At 37.1% G+C, this 20,941-nt stretch overlaps 1 protein-coding gene across 4 annotated transcripts in view; it reads right to left on the bottom strand.

Annotated features, from left to right (window-relative positions):
* The window catches only part of Pou2f1 (POU class 2 homeobox 1), a 144,585-nt gene that overhangs the window by 87,834 nt on the left and 35,810 nt on the right, over window positions 1-20,941 (bottom strand). The window contains exon 2 of one of the 4 annotated variants that reach the window (XM_055624435.1): window positions 309-384. The exons of the other annotated variants lie outside the window; for them this stretch is intronic. The gene's annotated coding sequence lies outside the window, so the exon portion shown is untranslated. The remainder of the gene's footprint in view (window positions 1-308; window positions 385-20,941) is intronic. 4 annotated transcript variants of the gene reach the window in all.

Raw genomic sequence — 20,941 nt, 5'->3', positions numbered from 1 at the left:
AAGTCCTGCAATTAAAAGGAAATGGGTAAATACTGAAAAATCTTTCCAATAAATGGTTAGGTTGCTTAGAAATAACGCCAACCATCTATTTGGCCCCAGTTTGTCATTTTACATGAATTAAAAAAAAAAAATAGATAAACTTTCAAAATGCTGCCCTTACTCTGAGTTTCTACCAGTAATCTTTCAGTATCATAAATCCTGTCAACCTGATGTCATTGCACATCAACGAAGCAAATTACCTATTTATGTTTGCTTTTAAACAAAATAAAAATGGTTAAAGCAGCCACAGCAGATGTTTTTGGAATTACCTTTTGTGGAGAAGGCCAGCCCCAGAACATCTCTCCTATTTAGGCTCTTCTTCCTTCATATTCAAACTCAATCATTCTGCAATTACAACAAAAAATTCACAATGACCCTTAAGGGGATCCCTGGTCTCCCTTAGAGAGAGAGAGAGAGAGAGAGAGAGAGAGAGAGAGAGAGAGAGAAGAGCCTACGATGCAGTCACATTACACTACCTATAGTGACACCAAGGAACAGACTCCAGATGGTATTCAGAGAAATAGTGTGTTATAATTCCAGCTTCTCAAGTAATTGTCATGCTCCACAACAATATGGCGAGATTTCTACAGCTTCTCAGTGCTCCAAAGTAAATCTGATATAACAGTTGCCAATTACTCTCAAAACAGAAACCAGGGGTAAAAATTCACTGAAAGAGTACACACATACTAGTATTTCAACAAGAAACAGAGAATGTTTTCATACATTTTAAAAGAATACCTATAGATAACCTATAAATAATTAGTTATTCAATAATATATAGTTTATTCTAAAGAGATTATGATGTTTAAATTGTATAACAAGGCTGGGGCTTTAGGTACTGTCTTTATATTATCTCTATATCGAAAACCCCGTGATTCTTTGGCATTATCTTTTGTCTCCTTATGTAAAGACCTTGGTTTTTTTTTTTCAACTCAAGTTAACAAATATTTAATACTTTTACAATACAGTGGTACCAATGTACAGATTCAGTAAGAACAGACCACATAACATAGCCAACATATCAAACACCCGAGACCAAGTGTTTTAATGTGTGATTGAGTTCCCAGGGCCAAATACAAAATAAAAATTAGGATAGTAGCTCACAATCCCTAAATTAGGAAAGGTAAGCATTTAAGTTGTAAAAAGCTATTGTAGTTTTTATATCATTATAAAAAAAATCCTCATCACTTTGACATCTGCATCCTCTCAGCACTTACAGCACCACAGGACAGTACGCCACACTCAGTCACACATGCTTAACGGCCTTTCATTCAGATGAGACTAAGTAGCAAGGTGGGTCTGGCTATCCCAATCTCTGTCTCCTCCTCAGAAAGCCTTTCTCTATCTTTGAAATCCATCAATCCAATTAATCAGTCAAACAGTACCCAAACGACTTACCTCACCTGATTTTATTTTCTCTTAAAACTCATGATTTTAAAATTTGTACACTTGTTCAGTTTCTGGTTTTCACCACTAGGAGGAAAACTCCTATTAGTCTTATTTACTATAGGAATTTTACACGTGTGGTAGAACCTGAGAGAGGTTCAAAAATACTTGTGGATGAGTGAAAACATGATTCTGAGAAAGTCAACAAATGTTAAATCAACCAAGTTAAACGTAAGTCCACAATTAAAGGTTTTTGTAAAAAAAAAAAAAAAAAAAAAAAAAAAAAAAAAAAAAAAAAAAAAAAATAAAAAAAAAAAAAAAAAAAAAAAAAAAAAAAAAAAAAAAAAAAAAAGAATATGAGCAGAGCATCCATTGTTGATTTTTAATAAAGTCAGCTAATAAAATCCCATATATTGTTTTCACAGAACATCTGGGGCTGAGCAGTTAAACAAGCAAACAAACAGAACACTCTAACAAGTCCTCCTTTTCTGAAGCCAAAGCTATAAAAGACACTGTGTACCTTCTGACTGTGATGCCCTTGGCCATGTGAAGAACATCAAGTTGGGTTTTGTTTTTGTTTTGTTTTTTTGCTCCATTTTGTTATGTCTGTGTTTCTCCAAGACTAGCATATATTCTTGAAAACAATAAACTGAGTGCATCTGAAAACTGAGTATTCTCACTAGTAAATTCCACATTCAAATAGCAACAACACTGATAGTTAAGACTTTCATAATTAAAAAGCAAGATCAGTTAACATAGCTTCATTAGATTCATTTAAAATTTTCTTATTCTAACTGAAAATCTGCTCAGCAGCCTGCAAATAGACACATTTTTTAAAAGACATTCATTCATTTCAAATCCTATCAGAGACATTCCTAAAATGAACATAATCTTGAGAGAAGGCTAGGATTACAGCTTCTCTTGAAAAGTTCCTATTCTACTGTCTGCAATGGTTGACTATGGGTGCACACTATTTTGAGAAAGTTGATAACTTCTGTTGATATAAAATAAGTTGTATACAATTTACTAATAGTTATCCATGTATTTCCAGTCTTTTTGTTCACCTTTCTTGTACTTCAGTCTTTCTTTCTGAGTTCAAATTCCTTTTATCTTAAAACTGGCTCTTAACAGCTCCTTTAGTATAGGATATGGTGACAATCAACTCAGTTAATGTATCCAAACCTACCATTTCATCTTTATAAAAGTTTGGCTGTGTAAACTTAAGGTTGCTTTCTCCCAGTATTTGTAGGTGTCCTTAGGCTTCCACTATCTCTAGTGAGTGCCTGTCCACACTCATGGCTGGTTCTCAGAGGATGTGCAGCTAGGATGGTAATTGCTTGAGAACTATTTTCTCTAGAACTTCATTAATTACTTTTAAACCTTCTCATTCTGTTCCCTCTATCTCTTACCCTCTCTTTCATATTTAAATCCATAACACTAGCACTAATCTGGTTAATTTCCCAAGATCTCCCATTAATTTCAAAATTCCTTTTTCAAATGTACTATCCACTGAAATTTAAACTTTATTACCACTTTTTTTCCTGTCTAGAAATTATTCTGCCAAATCTGCCTAATCATTTTTGTAACTTGTTCTGTGCCCATGTTCCAATCCTCCCCCTTTTTTTTTTAAACAAATTTTTCCTTTTTTAAAAAAGATTTATTTATTATTTATACAACATTCTGCCTGCACACAAGATCTTACTACAGATGGTTACGAGCCACCATATGGTTGCTGGGAATTGAACTCAGGACCTTTGGAAGAACAGTCAGTGTTCTTAACCTCTGAGCCATCTCTCCAGCCCCCAATCCCCCTTTTAAAGTATTTTTAAGTTAATTTAAATAGAAAATTACGTACTTATAATAACCTGAAGTCCATGGGAAAAGAAGTCTACTTCGATTGCTGATTGTATTTGCTATAATTTTCTGATGCAAATTTGATCAAATCACAGTTACATTTTTAATAATTCATTTGATGGATATAGAAAGTCACACTGCAGAAAGCTTCCATTTGGTTACTCCTGTACCTTCCTTACCCAGTCCCATGGGCACAGATCCACATTCATGACTTCCTGTAACAGCCCAGCTCCTCTCCTTGTCACACCTGGTTTCTGTTATCAGAAACTCTGTAAATACTCATATTTTTCTATCTCACCCTTCAAGATCTAGCTCCACTGCCAGATTTTACAGAAACCTACCCTAAACAACCATATTCAACTTTAATGAAAACCTATCATGTTTTGTCAAAAGAAGAAACTGAACAGCAATTGAGGTATACACACTTGCCAAGGGTACTAAAGGAGAAAATAATATCCTTTTCAGGGGAGTGAGGCTTAAACTGTGATATCTTCTCCTTACTCTAAGTTTTTGTGACACTAGGGCTTTTATTAAGATCATCCTACATCCTAAAGCTGGACGATGGTGGCCCACACCTTTAATCCCAGCACTTGGGAGGCAGCTAAAGAACACTGCCATCTGGTTTTTAATATGATAAACATTTATTGAACATTGGGAGTACCAGACACCATGCCAGAGAGGCTTCAACATTATCCTTTTAATACTAACCCTATAAAGAAGTCACTAATTGTTTTACAGGTGAGAAAAAGGGCATTCTGGAAGATTATTCTGTCACTAGTGTAGAGCATCTTCCTTATAATAAAGATAAAGCTACTATTTCTTATACCAACATCATAGCTGCCAGATTATTTTAAATAGCTTAATTTCCACATCTAAATAAAGAGAAATGTGAGCATGAATTGAATATAAGACAAACAATAACTATGTGTTCATTTATCCTTGTAACACTAAAAATTTTTCAGCAAAGCACAACAATTTATTCATTCAGTGGATTAAACACTATGCAACAAGCGCTTATTGTGGAAGGCACCAACAGAAACTAAAAACAGAACAAACACCTAGCTACGAACAATGTTAAAATGAAAGGTCAACCACTACATCTGCTAAGATTGCACAGTGATGAAAGCAAACTTTATAAAACTAAACCAGCACAATCTTCCCCCCCCCAAAGTTCCTCTATTATTGACATATAATCTTCACAAGATGTGTTCCGTAAGAATAGGATTTCCTTACTCTGTCCCCAGAAGACTGAGAGGTGCTCACTGCCTACCCTACAAGAGATGTGCCAGGGTCTATCTCAAAGAAAAAAGAGCGGAAGCCAGAGCACTAAGTGTTCCAACCACTAACAATTTTCTTCATTTTTAAGTAAACAACCAATGAAGAAACAGAATTACTTTAAACACTCCACGGACCTCTTCAGATTAGAAACATTCAACCAACTTTCCATTAATACAGAAACTATCAATATTTATTACAATTCAGATATTAGCTTGGAGATAAATACAATTTAAAACAAGCAGAAACTTGAAATCATTAATCAAGGAAATAAATAAAAGTGAAGGAAGAAAAATTATCCTATGGCCCTAAATCTAAAATAGGATAGCTAGAGGGCGAAGAGGAATGACCAATAAAGAAGCTGGCTTGAATTTTCTGTGACTGAGCCCTTACTGTCTCCATAGCACAACGGATGAAGCTGGGTAAAAACACTTACTGTTTGGAATACTATTAACCACTTATGCGGGCCTTACTGTTTATTAAATAGGAGGAAGGCCCCTCTCTTCATAACATAAGGCATGGAGAACCACTTTACTAAAATACAGAAAAGGGTTGGAAAGATGATTTGGTGGTTAAGAGCACTTGCTGCTCAATCCTGAAGACCAAAGTTCAGATTTCAGCATTCACTGAACAAACCCACTGTTCCACAAAAGCCTGTTACTCAAGCTCTGAGGAACCTCACACCTCCTTCTGGCAAACACACTTGTGTAGCTGTATACATGTGCAGACATACTCACATACACAGAAACACAAATAAAAAAGTAATAAGATCTTTAAATATAGCACACCAGGGGACCAAAGAGGTGACTTAGTGCTTAAGAGCACTGGCTGCTCTTCCAGAGGACCTGGGTTCAATTATCAGCATCTCCACAGTAGTTCCCAACTGTAACTTCAGTTCCAAGGGATCAGGCACTCTCTTCTGGCTTCCACTGACGCTGGTCACACATGTGATGCAGACATATATGCATGTGAAATAACCACACACATAAAGTTAAACAATTTTCATGTGCTAAATCCCAGAACCTACGTAAAGCTGACATTAACTAGTGTCTTTTCACAAGAACAATCACGTAAGTTTTTTCTTCATTATTCCCATTCACACATGAAAAACAGAGAAAAAAAGTATTAGGTAAAATTGTTCAACAACACCTAGTCAGAGTCTAACCATATCACAGTTCTTTTAAGCCTCTACTTAAAAGTCAAAAATGCCTTAGTCTTTGGGTTTGCCTTTCTTCAGTCAAATAAAAAAAGCGTTCTTAAATTTACTAATACATTATATTAATCAGTTACCTACCATTATATACAGAAATTTAGAAAACTGCTATTAAGAATTTATTTTATTGTAACATCTACTCTAAACAAATGTTCTTTACAATTTTCTGGCCTCCAGGAGGGAGAGAAAACATGCAGCTGGGAGGTCAGCAGAACTGGCTTCATTTAGCATCTAGTTTGCATGGTGACAATGCTGAGCAAACAAAACTTCTGTTTTGGGGGCACATTTACATGTACCATGCTGGGCTAAACATGTCTGAGTTAAATTTGTACTCATGCTTCTGTTTACTGAAGAGTGGATGAAATGGCAATAATAGAAATGCTTTTTCAGTTAGTGAGTTTCCTATTGTACCTTGCATCTGACCACCATCTCTTAAGCATTACTGAAATTTTTGAGCATATTTTTTTTTGGGGGGGGGGGATTTTGTTGTCCACTGTAGGATGGAGACTCTCAAGCCACTAGAAGCCATCAGTGACCTTCTTTTCTCCAACTATGGTCAGAAAGCAAGAAAGCAGGAAGGGAGAGAAAGGGAGGGAGAGAGGGAGGAAGATGGAAAGGAAAGGAAAAAAGGAAAGGAAAAGGAAAAAGGAAAGGAAAGGAAAAAGGGAAGGGAGAAGGGAGAAGGGAAGGGAGAAGGAAGAAGGGAGAAGGGAAGGGGAAAAAGAGAAAGGGAAAAAAGGAAAGGGAAGGAAGGAAAGGGAAGAAAGAAAGAAAGAAAGAAAGAAAGAAAGAAAGAAAGAAAGAAAGAAAGAAAAAAAGAAAGAAAGAAAGAAAGAAAGAAATAGAGAGAGAAAGAAAGAAAACAAGCCAGCCTCCTCCAACGCCAGGTACCAGTGTTCTAACTACTTGGGAGGCTGAGACAGGAGGACTAAGCAGAGCCCAGGAGTTAGAGGCCAAATCTAACTAACATAAGATCTCATCTGAAAAAGCAAGAATGTCAAATACTGTTCTCAGTTCAGGGCCCTCTTTTAGTACTCATTTGCCTTACCCTCCAATTTCCCTTCCTGGCAGACGTCTCCCCTCTACTCTAATTCTTAAGAGCACTTTCCAAACATCCAGCACATCAATCTTTTGTTAACTGATTCTCCTAAAACTTCCGCCATGAAAACCTCAGGCAGCACAATTACATCCTAATCTTCTAACACCACGCTCCTGGCAGAGCTCTCACAGTACACAGTTTCTACTTAATCATGTCTTCAGTTTGCCAATAAATTTGCTTAAGGACATGCTGGAGTTATTTTTAGTTGTGGAGTTGGTTTTAATATCCTTCATTTGTCTAGCATTTTTTTAAGTCAAGAAGTGCTTATGCTCTTCAACTTAATAACTACCATTTATTGAGTCCCTATTCTCTGGTCCAGTAACTTTGCACACTATCCTCAAGAAAGTTCAGTCTATAGAAAAGGCGACAGAGACTGAGAAGGAGGGGTTAGTCTCTAGAACCTATTCTTAGTCTCTGCATCATCTTTCCCAATGGCTGGTAAATAACTGCATCTGTACCACCGACCTAAGACGTTACAACTAAGACTAAAGAGACCATATACAACTTCCAGGCTCAGTTTGTACCCCCAGTCCCTTAATATCCAGGTTGAAGTTCATGGATTTGTTCATCCCCTGGTCCTGAATCATCTTCTTTCTGGACTTTCCTTTTTTGAGTAATCCAAAAAGGATGGGTTACTCACACATCATGAATAATGCCACATGTAATACACAGGGATCATTTTGATATAGGGTAGAAAAACATTATTTTCATAATCTTGCTCTTAAAATCCAGAACTAGTCATGGCCAAGGCTAGCACCTTCTGTGCTTCTCTTTCTTTTTTGAGACAGTCTCTCACTATGTAGCCCTAGCTGGCCTTGAACTCAAAAGATCCACCTGCCTATGCCTCCCTAGTGCTGGGATTAAAGGCGTGAACCAGTACACCCACTTTTACCATGATATATTAATCAGTTATCTTAAAAACATATGGGACAAGTTTTAAATTATCTTTGAAAATGAAAAATAAATTTTTGTTTTATGTGCCTGAGTATTTACCTACATGAAGGTATATGCATTAAGTGCATGAAGTGCCCCCAGAGGCCAGAAAAGAGCATCAGATCCCCTGACACAGGAATTGTTATGTTTTAGGTTGTTTGTGAGCTGCCATGTGGGTGCTAGACATGGGAACTTAACCCATGTCTTTTGCAAAAGCAACAACTGCTATTAACTACTGAGCCATCTCTCCATACTGTAAATTCACTTTTCTGTTAACTGCTTGAAAACCAACATCCTACAAATATAAAATAGATTGTTTTTCCCCAGTATTAAACTTGCACACTGTAGTTCTTTTGCCCTTTTTTCTTCTTATTTAGACAATCACAGCCTTAAGCATTTTTGTTACTGAAATAAGCAATCTCAAATACTTTATGTCCATAAAATGAAAGACAGCATCTAAACTGGAGCCAAATGAAGACTGAACACCTCACTCTCCTCCCATGAAGATTTAAACTTAAAGGAAAATGCCCCTAAAAAGTCAAAGATTCATAGTAGTCTGAACTAAAAATCCTTTCAAAGAAAAGAAAAACAGGTCTATAAAACCTTGACTTGCCTGTTAAACAAACTAAGGATCATGTAAACCCTAATGTCAACATGGAAGACGCTCTTTCTAATGGAAATGATCACAGTAGTTCATACTTGCAATGCTGGCCACACAGACACGGGACTGACTACGGAAATCACCTTTTTAAGAGGATGGCAACATGTTCATTAATGGTAAGTGGTCAACTATTTTTCTACTCTCTAAAGAAATTAATAGACTAGTTATAAAGCAAATGGCTCCATCTAACAAATAAAAGGAGAAAAAAAAAGCGTAGACAACTAAACAGAATACTTTTAAAAATAACTCAGACACCTGGCAACTTTGTTCCCCAGCACATTCACTTTTATCATCAAGAGTCCAACAAGAGGGAGCTAGAGAGGTGGCTAAAGAGCTGGCTCAGCGGTTAAGAGCACTGGTTGCTCTTCTAGAGGTTCTGAGTTCAATTCTCAGCAACCTACATGGTGGCTCACGACCATCTCCAGTGAGATCTGGTGCCCTCTTCTGGTGTGCAGGTGTACACGTCAGGCAGAACACTATAAATAATAAAGAGTCCAACAAGAAAGCTTCATTATTTTCTTAAAGGTTTTGTTTATTCACTTATGTAGTATATATGCGCACATACACATAAGCCAAAAGAAGATATTAGATCCCTTAGAGCTGAAACTACAGCCCTTCGTGTGGTGTCTGGCTTGCTACACAGCTGCTGGGATTCAAACTCCAGCCCTCATTTACTCCTGAGCAGTAAATGCTCCTAACTGCTAAGCCATCTCTCCAGTTCAGCTTTATTATTTTTGATATCATAAATTGATAACATGCTTTCATACAAGATATCATGCCAGTACAGTTCTTAGTGTTCTGGTTCCCTTACTTTTTCTTTACCCTGGAGCTAACCTCACCACTTGGCGCCTCAATCTCATAAATATCTATGTTTTCTCTACGACATTTATGCTACAACCTCTTGGCCAAAAATCCCATTTCTCCTTGCACTAAGTCTGATCTCTTATCATCTTATTCATGTTTTAAAAATAAATTATCAAGCATGTCCATATTTATGGGGTTGCAAGGGTGGGTCATTCCTCTGACCCTAATATATATTCTATCAAGGAGAATAAAACAATGGTAAGAAAAAGAAATGGTTTGGCAAAAAACAATACTGGTAACTTCTAACAGCTGCAGTTTACAATCAAAGGCAGAAGTCAGTTGCATTACACCTGTAAAACAAACACTGATTTTCTTCATCAATGCATCATTAAAAAAAAAAAAAAAAAAAAGTGTTTTACCAGTCTGACACCATCATCTACCACCAAATACCAGGGAAGTATTATGTGTGTTCATTACACACTGTCGGCCTATGTATATTCTGTACATTATGGTGAGGAAAAAAAAGAACACAGGGACATACATCTACCTTGTTTCAACAGCACTGAACATCTTTAGAATGCTCTGATGGCTAACACTGACTGTGAACCTGACAGGGCCCAGAATAATCAAGGAGAAAAGTCTCTGGGTATGCCTGGGGAGGATTTTCTAGATCGCGTGAATGTAAGTGTCCTTTACCTGTGGAAGCACTATTCCACAGGTTAGTCCCAGACTGACTATAAAGAAGTGAGCTTCATGCCAGCATTCATTACTCCCTGCTTCCTGGCTGTGCATACAATGGGACCCACTTGCCCTTACTGCCATGACTCCCCACCATGGACTGTACCTTCAAATTGTGAACCAAAACAAACCCTTCCAGCAAAAAGGAAAGTAAAGCACAAGCAAAATTCACAGCGTCATTAGCTTATCTATCTAAATGGTCAGACATTCAGTCTTTCCTCAGAGATCCACCTGCCTCTGTCTCTGTCCCTGCCCCTGCCCCCAGCACGCTGGAACTAAAGGTGTGCACCATCAAAGCCAGGCCCAGTCCAGCAATCTTAAAGTGATCATTTGATTTGTAAAGTGCTTGTTTAAATCGTTGTTCCCCTCTAGGCAGGCTGTATACCAAGAGTCCCCTCAGAAAACAAAACCAAACAAAAAAGTGTTTTACTTAAAGAGACATATCCAAACATACAAATATGTACCCAGGTGATTTAAAAATAAACTTATTATCATAGAAAGATAAAATGAAAGGGTGGAGAAACACTAAAGTCTGTAAAATGTCTAGTATATTATCAACCCTCAAATGTTTGCTAAACTAAAACAAAATCCCTGTATCCGTTTGAATTCTTTTAGTAGACAGGTAAAAACAAATAGAAAGGAGCTTCCAGACTATCTGAAAAGATATGTCCAGTTCTGGAACTGTCTGGGCTTACCTGATTTTTAATTTCAAAATTGTATCACATGACAATCATTATATTTACCTCTGAGATCTACATAGATAATGATGCCATGCCCTTAAATTCCCTGAGAAGTAAAATGTCCAGACCAATGATGTAATGAGGACACAGAAAGAGTCAAACTAGAGTTATTAAATTAGCATTCATAAACTGTCTACCATATGCCAGATAGTGAGGAAACAATAGTGATTAAAACACGCCAGTCCCATCCTTCCTCAGTTTTCAGTCCCATCACAGAGACATACAACAAATTACGACAAATTCTACGAAGAAGAACAACAACCATGGAATCACTGTTTTTGTATGGTCACTGTCTTTGTGTCTATATGTAAAGACTAAAATGACAACCAACAAGGCAAAGAGAGGTAGAATGTCAAAGAAGGTATGTGCGAGAATTTGGACAGAGGCCTAAGGGAGTTATATATACACTAAGGAGACAAGAGATGAGGCTAAAGAAGTGTAGTGGGACACATCACCCAAATTGCCTTAGAATCCTAAGAGTAAGTAAATTTGTCCTTTCATGACATACATTACTGTTGCTTCAGTACAGACAAAAACCACCAGAGGGTTGCTGGTGCACCTTTCATGTTCCAGGAGGGAGATAATGATTGCTTATGCGAGGATAAGAGAGGATATAGATTTGGGAAGAAAACAGGAACATGTCTTTATTAATCTGATATTCTTCACTGAAACACAGGACATGAGAAATGCCAGATAGCATCAGCAAACAGTAACTGAGGCCATGCGCATGAATGCATTAGGTAGGTGGTAGATTAAAAAAAAAACTTGGAATTCTAGAATCAAGCCTTCAAGAATCCAGAACAGTAGGAGTTACCAAGGAGATGAGAGGAAACAAAAAAGATGTGATTCAGCTTCCAGAGAGGGCAGTTTCAAGAAAGAGTGGTCAAGGGTGTCAGAAAAGAAAAGTTCTGGATAAATTTTCACTGTATTTCCTGAACTGGTGGTCATTCCCTCCCACAAGACTACACCAACTCCCAAACAGCACCAACTGGGGACTAAAGCGTCCCAGTACCTGAGCCTATGGGGGATGTTTCACAATGAAAGCACCACAGTAACTGAAGTTACTTATACATGCAGGAAAGTCCTATGTAGAAAGATCCTTAAACTTATGTTAAGTAGCCACTAAGAAGAGAAGAAAACTATCACTCTTGTTATTGCTTGACCATAAGCACTGAGAAAACCTAGCTATGAGAGGTCTCATTTTTAGCTAGTAACAGGTTCTTCACTCAGAATAAATCTGTTTCATCAATAGTTGTGGCTTTTGCTTTTTTACACAGTTTATTCAATTATAAGCAATATGGTACAGTCAGGCTTGATTACTCAAGACAGGGAAAGAAAGCAAGAAAATTAATACTTTGGCTTTTCTACTTCTTCTAAACCTAATAACTTATTCTTCTCTATTTTAAAAGATTTTTGTTAATGCTTATGCACGCTATGTATTTGTGGGTGGCCAGAATGTGGTGTCAGATCCTCTGGAGCTGCCTGGTGTGGATGCTGGGAACCAAACTCAGGTCATTTGAAGGGCGGCAACTCTGTTAAGCAAACTCTCTACCTTCTCATTCAGTATTTAAATCTCGTATTTTCATTGGCTGAAGCAGTTTGAGGCTTAAGAGTCACGCAGAAGAGAAGGGAAATGGACTAGAAGTTCAAATTCTTAAGCACACACTACTCCCTTCACCCAGGCAACTCAATAAATAGTAACACAAGTTACCCTAAGTTCTTATTCAGAGTATAAGGAGAGCTCCCTGTTACTCCCAAAAACTGCCACGCTTCTGCTAAGTATGACATGGGACAAACAGAGCATACTGGCTGGCCCTAAGACCAAGAAAAAGATAAGCCAGTGTTTACAGTATATGTTTAGAATGTGATCATTAAGTACATCTTTAAAAATTATGCATTTATTTACTGTGTGGGTGGAGCCAGGGCCAGCACGTGGAGGTCAGAGGACCACTTGCAGGGGTTGATTCTGTCTTTCTACCATCTGGGTTTTAGGGATCAAATTCAGTAGTAAGGCTTGACAGCAAGCATGTTCACCCACTAAGTCATCTTGACAGTCCTCACTTAATATATCTTAAAGTGCTTAATTTGTAACTTCTGGAAATCCTAGTACTTTCAACAAAGACTTACTTTTCATCTCATGAACTTGGCTCAAATGGAGCAAAAGCTTTTCCAAACAGCAATTCTAATGTTCAAGTTCTTGTAACTTTTCCAAGTGCAGATGAAGACAGAGCTACAAAGTTCTCAATAGACTTGCAACAGCAAAATTAGACTAACTTCTAAAAATTGTTTGATTTTTCACAATTCAAATGAGAGAAGCAGAAAAAACTAAATATTCCCCATCCATCAAGGGTCTATAATCCAACCACTGGGAGTCTATCAGATGGAAATCTTGAGTTCAAGGCCAGACGGGGCCATCTATAGAGAACCTATCTCTAAAGGAAAAAATACCCTCAACCAAGGGAGTATTATCAAGAACAAAAAGCATAATATTGACTATGCATTTATTGCATAGAAATAATCAAATTATTTATGGGGTCAAAGCATGTATTCCAGCAAATGTAAACATAAAAGAAATTCATTAATAGCCAGGGACTTCTGGTTTTAGAAAACATTCTACATTTCTGTGACCAGCAGATGTATATAAAGAGCCAGGAAATAAACATGAAATTTAGTTTTATGTGCCATATAGTCTCTGGTACAACTACTCCATATTTCATTGCAGCCCAAAAACTGCTAGAAATACCAAAGACAATACATACATAAGTGGATATTTCTATGTCTGGATTCAATTTAATTCTGTTAGCATTTCAATTTCAAATAATTTTAATATGCCATAAAATCTTGTTTCTTCTATTTTTTTTTTAAATACACCTGAAAACATGAAGCCAACTCTTGTCCCTGGGCCAAGTAAATACAGAGAGCAAGCATGTGAGACACAAGGACAATGTCAGACTGGCATAAGGACCATTATCTGCCCACCTATGTTTTCATCAGTGTTTGTGGAAATAAAGAATTGTTTCTCTCTTGTTAGTTTACTGTTTCTTTTTTCTATTGCCAGTTCTAAGTCTTCCAAGGAAACTTTCTTAAGTCCTTATTTCATTACTCCTCTCCTATCCTTGAACATCTCTCCCAGGGGCACAGCTTGAATGTTTTAAAATCAAAATCTATCCACATAGAGGGGGAGGGCCACCACCTTAACTTTTTATGAATCCTACTTCCTTGAACTACTATAAGGCTTCAAATCTTTTTATGCTCAATCGTTTAATAAATATAGGTCTGACCAATCTTATTATTCCCTTTCTCTTTCAACCATCGCTTAATTCTATATAGTGAGAACCGTGTGAGGTCTTGGCAGCTAGAGAAGAAGGGTTTTAGTCACAAATACATTTAATGTTTAAAAGTGCCCCAGCAACTGTTCAAATAGCTTCAAAGCAAGCTCAAAAAGAAGAGTTGACCCACTGCTCTAAATTGCTTCTATCACCACTTTCTTAGGTATTCTTTTTTATTTTAAAATTTACTGTTTACTTGATTTTTTTTTTAAATTCTGCATGCTATGGTTATAATGGAACAACAGTATAAAACATTTTAAAGACTTAACATATCTTTAAATTTAAAAATGGTTCTAAAATGACAAACTATGCAATACAGTGTAAGTTCAATATAATTTATAGCATATACACAAAATGTTAAAATCAACACTAACTTAGGAAGTTATAACTACAACATTTATTTCACAAGAGTAACCCTACATGTGTGAAATGTATTGAGTGTGTAGACTCTTGTGCAGGGGATTAACAAGAAGAATCAGCAGGGAGTTAGTGACAAGCTGTATGGTAGGAACAAAACTGTGTTCTTGAAAAGTGATGGCAGGAGACAGAGCATGCAGTCAAAGAATGAGAATTTACTCTCCATCTCCCAACAGCAAATGTTTAATGCACCCATATCAAAGCTGTTACGAGTAAATGCACAGAACAGTATCGTTGAACCCACAGCAGTTCAGCAATCTGTGTGTGACTGTCACTGATTTCTCCTGAGGACAAATGCCACCCCAATAAAACAAAAGAAAAACATCCTAATATGTGGGCATAGGCAAAAAAAAAAAAAAAAAAAGGTTAGACAGGATTAGAACAAGTCTTTCCACTTGGCTCTGAGAATCCTGGCTACATCCTTAGAACATCTCATACAGCCAAGAGAAATGGTCATTTCCTCCACAGTACAAAGCAAGAGGCCTTCTGCCTTTTATTTTGCCGCCAAGCAAATAATCTGAAGAATTCTTGCTGACTACTGTACCCTCAAATCATTAAACTATTCATGATTCCTAAAAAGCAACTACTAAGGGCTAAGGAAGGTAAAAACAATTTTTTAGTATTACACACACACACACACACACACACACACACACACACACACACACAACCACATTAAGCTATGTTTTAATATTCATGAAAAAAATTTAGGAAAAAAAAGGTTAAATATATTAGGTATTTTTAATGTGAAATTCATGTAGAAAAAACTCAGAACATAAATTTCACCTCATGAAATTTTCTAAATAAAATGTCACTATTTCTAGAAAAGGTTTAGTTACTGTTCTTTTTACCCCACTAAATCATATCTATAATCCTAAAAGGGCAGCCCATAATTCACAGTGAGTTCAAGATAGCCTGTAAATGTTGTCACAAATTGCTTGCCATCCATCCGTCCAGTATTACAAAAAGAAGGTATATGCCGTTGAAAGGTCAACTCTTACCCTTTTCTACATTAAAATAAATGTTTTTATTTTAAAATTACAGCAAAAAGACATCCTTTCTCCTTCTATCATTCTTTCCATCTCTTTACACCCTGACAATACCGCAAACCATTTATTGACCGTCCAGTTTCTTCCAAAGAATACAAATAAAACCAATACCCAATCTTCCAGTCATCAGGACACCATGTTTTCAGTACAATGAAGAGGCCTTTGGCTATTTCAAAATGCTTGGTAACTTGCGGGTCTTTTCCTCTATAGTTAACTGTAAGCAAATATCAAGAACCACACAGTCCTTTGTAAGTGCAACTGGCATTTTCAGCAATATTAAAACAACTGTACAATTAGCAGACTAATCTCAAATGTATACAACATGGACTTTCAGCAACTTCTGGCCAGGTATGGTTGCACACATCTGTAACCCCAGCAACTGGAAAGTGGAAGCAGGAACATCAGGTATTCAAGGTCATCCTTAGCTACACAGTAAGTTCAAAGCCAATCTGAGCTACATGAAACCCTGCCTCAAAAAAAATAAAAAAAAAAATAAAAGCAACCAATTTCTGTGGAATAAGTTCTCTACTCTTTTTACCACTTAAAGCTTTTTTCCCCCAGTCTTCATTCGATTCCAATGAAAACACATATTAGCAAACTTATAAGTAATGTACATAACACCAAAGAACAAACATACAGATTACCAACAAGTTCTCATTTAAAGACTGCACTTAGCAATTGAATGTTTGTTTTGCCTGTTCTGCTGCATGGACAAAGAAAGATAACTAACTCGTGAATCCACAGAGAGTGCAAATCAAAGTTACAACTGAAAAAGCCAGGATATTAACTAACACAGAGTAGCATACTACCATAGTCTCTGGTCCTCCCAGCTGCCCTGATCTCGGGTTGCAGCTTATCTAACAGCTCATTTTCCCTTCTTGTAGGGTTTTACTTGGTGTGCTGTTCTCCACTTCTACTCCTGTAGTTTTAAAAAGGCTATAAAGGAACTGTATTAAGAACGTCTAAAGATAGCAAAGACCTAAAGCTGCACTGGTTATGTGTGGCATAGGAGAAAGGGGAGGAAAACGTAAGGTAATGAGGATCTACTATATTTACCTTATGTGCAGGGCATGTGGACAACAATAGAAACCATGTAGGGTGCACTTTTGGTCAGAAAAGAATATGGCAGCCTAATGGGAGGCCTTTGTTCTTCAAAAGGGTCTCCTTTCTTCCTTTTGTGCTACACTTAATTCATGGCATCTGAGCTGCTCTTGAACTTGACAAGAGAAAAAAAAAAAAGAGAGGGAGAGTCACATACAAAGAGAAGGCAAGGGACGACTGCAAAGAAAATTCGTTGTGATAATTTAGTTCTACTGCTATATTTGGTGAATTTTGGAAATTCTGAGCAGTTGGGAAGTAAAAATCAGAATTAAAAATCAATTTTCTCAAATACTGCACTAAGCAGTTAAGCAGACAAGTAAGATGCAAAATGAAATCTATACAAAAAATTTAGTGTAGATTTTTTTCTGCAACAAGTATTTCTTGAAATAACTGTAAGGAAATACTGATTTTTCAATAGTTACATGAAAGATAAACATTCTACTAGCAACATCAATAATTAAATAATTTCCCAGTGTAGCGAAAATCTGAGAGACAAATAGCTTTAAAGGACACCACAAAATCACCAGCACCACCTACAGGATAAACTCTGCATTCAAGGCTAGTATACTTAAGACATTTAACTGACTTTCATCTTAATGTTATGAACTTAAAAATAACTGAACAGCAAATAACTGGTCCTGGGAACCATTAGCTATTTTAAAAATATAAATAATTTTGGTTTATACTACAACATGCAGACAAAGGTCAACTTAAAGCAATAAAAGACATAATTATAGGGGTCCAGAGTTTAGTTTAGCAGTTAAGAGCAGAGGACTCAAGTTCCATTCCCAGTGTGTAGAACTCAAAACCAGCTGTAATTCCAACTCCAAGAGATCCAGTGTCTCTGACCTCTGCTGATACTTTCACTCACAGGCACATACTCACACACATACACTTAATTAAAAATATTTTTAAAAGGAAAAAGACAGCTATAAAGTGATTAAATAATGATACCTGGCTTTAAAACAGATTTTTGTTACTGCTTCTGAAAGATACTCAGTATAAAACAACCAAATAAGTCTAAAACGTAAGGATCTATCCTATTCCTCTTAGAATTAGTATTCACTTTTCCAGATTTTTCTGTCATGTGTGACTTAGATGTGTAAATTCATAATTTATGCCCTACATGCACACACATTTTGTGGTTTTCTCCTTACAACTTCATTTCCTCTGCTATTTAATATATTTTACATCTCCTTTTAATCCTTATACACAACTCTCGTTTCTGGGAGTGTAAAGACAATGCACTTGCTTGCTAATGATTTCTGAACAATATGCTCTATTGAATTATTTCTATTTCCACTTAACAACCAGAGCTTCAATAAATAGTATTTTTTTGTAGTATCTTTCCCTACTAGCTTAACTTTTTGTACACAAATAACTAGTGATAGATTATTTTAGTGAAACAGTTCAAACATTTAAAAATGCAATGTATCAAACTGCTCTCCCAAAGTTGTGCTAAGGTAACTTCCAATATTATAATTATAATTTTGTTTTCCTGGTCTTATACAATCTTTTAAAATTCGACATCTGATAAACTACATGAGAACGTCTTCACAATTTCCTTCTAATTGAGATCATAAGCGTATCCCCAATATTTGCTGGAGATTTAGTAAAAATAGTACTTTTAAACTTCTTTAAAGTCAATTATTATTTCGTAAAATCTTACTTTACAGTCAATACTAGTTGATTAATGCCCAATCACATTACCCTTCACAGTGTACTCAGAAGACAACAATCGACTCTTAATACCAGTGAGTAGACGTACAAAATTTACACTACCTCAAAACAAAACCACTTCAAATCACTCCTTGAATAGACATGAAGTTACTTTGGGGCTCAAGCCTATGGATGTAACATCATTAACTCTACTTTCTCAAATGCAATACTACAGACTACTTGAACCAGGCAATTAATACCCCTGGGGCGAGAAAAGTGGACTGACCTGTTCACTGTTGGTTATTTAGCAGAGAACGGGTTTTTGGCAATTGCCTCTCCCTGAGCAGAACAGGATAAACAAAATTTGTGCCTAGGTGAGAACCACAAGTGCAGGGTACTTTAACAAACTATCTCATAAATTCTATTAAATTTTTAAATGTTTTACTTACTTACTTAGTAATTAGTTAGCTAGTGTGTGAATGTGTGATACATCTTTGCATGTGTAGAGGTCAGAGGACAACTTGCAGCAGTCAGTTCTGAACTCACCAGGCTTGTCAGCAAGCACTCTTTAAGTATATAAGGAAAACAGATTGGGAACTCATGGCTGTAATACCAACACTCAAGAGGCTGAGGTAAGAGGATAGCTGCCAAGTCTGAGGCCAGCCTGTAACTACACAGTGGGTTTCAGGCCTATAGTGAGACCCAGTCTCCAAAAACACAAAACAAAACAAAGGCTGAGAACATAGGCTAGTGAGTAAAGTGTCGGGAGCCCTGACTCCAGTGGCCTGCTTTGATACTTAAATCTCGGTGGAGAGATGGCTTTTGGGAGGCCTTTACTGATGGCAGAGAACTTGCAAGTCCATCTCCTTTTGTTTGTGACAGCAGGTGGGATAGCTTGTGAGGATCACACCTCTTCCTCAGGCTCCTTGTGCAAATTAAACCATTGTTCTGAGATATTTCTATTCTGGCTTAGAAACTCTACAATAAAAAGACAGGCCGACAGTTACTGCAGAAGAAGGCCGACTCTTGTGTAAACAGGAGTCAAATACGCAACTAGATACAATGTTGTGCGATGGGAGGAGCCAGAGGACAGGAAAGAGGGGAGGAGCTAGAGAACAGGAAGGGGCGAGAAGGAGGAGGAGCTCCAGGAGAAAGCACGAGGAAGGCAGAGCTGGAGGAGAGAGCTTAGAGGACATGGAGCATGAACCAGACCTAAGATTTCACAAAAAGCAAGTATAATGTGGGGAATCTAAATGAAGGAAACAGAGGGCTGGAGGCAGAGACTTGAGACTTGCTGCTTGCACTGCTTGCTGCAGCAGCCTGCCTTTTGCTGTGGCTGTCTAGTCTGGACCTTTAAGAAAGTTTATTGTGTGCTGTGTGTTTATTTAAATAATATTAATCCTCACTCCCGATTCAAGAACCGTTCGACTCTGCCCTGCTTGAGCCCATGAGTACAATCCTCCCCGTGACAAAAACCAACCAACCAAAAACAATAACCAAAAACTATACAAATATTTTCGCAGTTGAATACTTATCAAATTCTTATTAGCCTTCACTACACTGAACAAGGTCTTTCATCTAATTACTAATATGGTAGTTTAAGAAAACACTGTGCTTGTGAATGCTTTCTTAACCAACAACCAAAATTATTCCACTACTGGGAACTACCCTATTAATTTTACTTCCAAATTCTATCTTAAGCCCAGTTTTCTCTACATCTTTCCTAACTTCTGTCTCAGCTTTTACTTCATTCATTTATTCAGCTATGAGCCAATGAATGCCTGGTACATGCAGTACTCTACATACTAAGAATATACTAGTGACAAAACTCTCTGTAGGCATAAGCTTATTGTGTAATTCAAATACTGATCTCTGTACCCCCACATTTGATTGCAATCCTCATTCTGAGAATCTCCTGTCTCAATGTTGTGTAAACACTTGCTCCACAATTGTCCCTAATATACCAATAATACAGCTTACAGCCAATCACTGAGCAGGGGAGAGAATAGGGCTAGACTTCCTGCCAGGCAGAGGAGGAGAAGTTAAGAGGAGGAAGTAGGGGATTCAGCCATGAGAGAGGTACAAGAGACATCAGAAGAAGGAACTGGAGCAGGGAAGCCACAAAGTGCAATTATCTCTGGGATGAAAACTGGAAGGAAACCAGATTAATTTAGAGGGTTAAGAATAGAGTAATAACTACTCAGTTATTGTGCTGTGTAGCTTATTATTAAACAAATATAAGTCTAAATTATTTGTGATAGCCAGGTTAAAAGAGAAACTGAAAAACAAACACAGATTTATATAAAAAATAACTTTAACATCTCAGCAAAATTCTTTACCTAGCTATGTGTGGTGGCACATGACCATAATCCTAGCATTTGGGAGGTGAAGACAGGAGAACTAGAATGAATTCAAAGCCTACTTGTGCTACTTGAGACCATGTCTAAAATAAGAAAATAACCCAGTGTATACATGTGCTCATACACATGAATGTTCTTTCTTTCCCTCTCCCCAGTGAAACTTTAGAATGAAATATGCTAGGTCCCAAGGCACTAAGTGTTTTGGTAGAAACAAAAGAAAAAGAAAAAAAATGGAAGGAAGGAAGGAAGGAAGGAAGGAAGGAAGGAAGGAAGGAAGGAAGGAA

Source organism: Psammomys obesus, unplaced genomic scaffold, assembly GCF_907164565.1.
Source record: "Psammomys obesus unplaced genomic scaffold, mPsaObe1.curated_primary_1811, whole genome shotgun sequence".
NCBI lineage: Eukaryota > Metazoa > Chordata > Mammalia > Rodentia > Muridae > Psammomys > Psammomys obesus.
Note: the sequence above shows the minus strand (reverse complement) of the source record. Positions and strands in the feature narration are given on the sequence as shown.